The following is a 2,510-nucleotide window of genomic DNA, read 5'->3' as shown; positions in this document are numbered from 1 at the left end:
GTTCAAGCAGCTCAGACTCTTGCTCTTCTTAGTGATTTTAGATTTTCTGCAATAAATCTTGCCCCATTTGCTATATGCCCTTGGCACCATTTCCAGGGACTCTAAATGATTGTTGATAATTTGATTTTCCCCCAGTTAAGTCACTGTTCTACTGTGGGGAAGACCTGCTGCTCCTTCTGGCCATTCTGGAAGTATTTTTTGTATTGGTAGTTGGTTGACGAGCCAGGTAGGGGGTCCCCTGCCCACCCTTACTGCCCACCCTCTCCTCCAGAGGCAAAAACCCTGTGAGCTCTCTGCCGGAAAAGCTCTTCTGCAAAGCTAATACTTCACTGAAAGAAAAAAAAAAATTGTGATGCTGTCATTTTCTCCTTGGGGTGTTTTTTAACCGTTTTCAGCAATGTTACTCGAGTGACAATTCTGAGAACCAGCTCACAGGTGCAGGAGAACCTGGCTGATCAGAGTGGCTCTGAATTAGACCAGCAGCCTCGCAGGACACACGCTGTGGCTCTTGATGTTTCTCCACTTAGAAATAAGGGGCTTTCTCTCCATTTTATCGCCCAGCTGCTTACGAATTATATCAGGGCTACTGTTCAAATCACATCTTAAAAATTATTTTCAAAATCCACAGAAACAGGTTTCAAGGTCTCTCTGGCTTCAGCCAACTTAGACCAGCCCCCTCTCACTTAATTAATCCTCTAATAATATTGGAGTCTTTCATCTTGCCAGCACAGCACCAGAAGTCCTGGGATTATCTCTGTTAGCTGCTTGCCAGGCATCCACGCGCCTTTAGAAACTCATGGTCGGGTCTGCAGACTCATCCAATCACAGGCTGGCCTTCCTCGGTTTCCTGGGAAACGGACTCACATCGCTACTTCACATCACACAGGAAACTTGAAAAAAAAAGACCCCGCAGCGTTTCCTTTCTGTCAATAATTCTAACTCACTAAAATACATCCTCATTAAAAAATAATAATGTCATATCAACAATAAACAGAGCAGGCAGCAGGACAAGGAATGGCATTTTAATCCTGTGCTTTCTCATGGAAGCAAAAGCGAGACCTGAACAGGAGCCCCGAGGCCTTCACCATGGCCCCATGTGTCCCAAGATGGGGCGGGCGCACTCGCCCTCTCCCTAGAGGAACAGCGAGAAGCTGAAGGAACAGCTCAGAGTCTCCCCTCTCCATTCTGTGCCATGGTTTTGTTCTGTCCCAGTGAAGGAAATGGCAACCCACTCCAGCATTCTTGCCTGGAGAATCCCAGGGACCGGGGAGCCTGGTGGGCTGCCGTCTATGGGGTCGTACAGAGTCGGACACGACTGAAGCGACTTAGCAGTGGCTTTGGGGGCCACCTGGTGGGCCCGCGGCCCCGTCCCCCAGGGAAGCACTCAGCTCTTCCAGGAGCGGCGGGAAAACTCCCAGGGCGGGTTCCCATTGGCTCACTGACCTTGAACCTCCATGAGCCACCCGCCTCCTCCACTGGCTGCTCTGGGACCCCGAGGTGAGGGGTCAGGTCCCTCGGCGATGCAGAGGGAAGGGCCCCAGGACATTGGACAGCAGACACCACACTCAATTAGGGCCTCTGTCCTTGGAAACATGGACAGGTCGGCATGGATGTGGCATGTGTCCCACGGAGGACACCGTCTCCTCACCCTGACTGAGCTCACCATCAGACCCTCGGTCTGGGGGCCTGTGCCATAGTCTCGGGCAGTCTGCAGTGCCTGGGCCTTCCACACTCCCGGGCACTGCAGCATTCTCCACAGAACACAGAGCATCCCCTGGGGGCTGTGTAAACCTGATCTGGGAGGGGATGGAGTGTAGACCAGTCCTTGGAAGGAGATGGAGTAGAGCTGTCCTGGGAGGGGTTGGAGTGTAGACCTGTCCTTGGAAGGAGATGGAGTATAGACCTCTCCTGAGAGGGGATGGAGTATAGACTGGTCCTTGAGATGGAGCGTAGACCTGTTGCGGGAGGGGATGGAGTGTAGACCTGTCCTGGGAGGCAATGGAGTGTAGACCTGTCCTGGGAGGCAATGGAGTGTAGACCTGTCCTGGGAGGGGATGGAGTGTAGACCTGTCCTGGGAGGCGATGGAGTGTAGACCTGTCCTGAGAGAGATGGTGTGTAGACCTGTCCTTGTAGGGAATGGAGTGTAGAGCTATCCTGGGAGGGGATGGGGTGTAGACATGTCCTGAGAGAGGAGATGGTGTGTAGACCTGTCCTGGGAGGGGTTGGAGTGCAGACTCTCCTGAAGCCAGAGTACAGTGGATTCATGTCCTGGGACCGGCTCAGGCACAGGGACAGGCAGGGGAGCAGAGCCTCTGGGAGGAAAGAGCTGGCTCCCGCTGCCCAGCTTGACCCCCGTGGACACGCTGAGCTCTCCGTGGTCTTGTGGAGGTGAGCCCTGGGGTAGTCCACACTCAGGTGGTGGGGGGAGAGAAAAGGGAGACAAACAGGTGAGATGTGCCACCCGCCTTAGATGGCCACTCCTCTCCGCGCAGCCCTGCTGCCCACGGCC

Source organism: Bison bison, unplaced genomic scaffold (assembly GCF_000754665.1).
Source record: "Bison bison bison isolate TAMUID 2011002044 unplaced genomic scaffold, Bison_UMD1.0 scf7180017864223, whole genome shotgun sequence".
In the NCBI taxonomy this organism is placed as follows: Eukaryota; Metazoa; Chordata; class Mammalia; order Artiodactyla; family Bovidae; genus Bison; species Bison bison.
Note: the sequence above shows the minus strand (reverse complement) of the source record.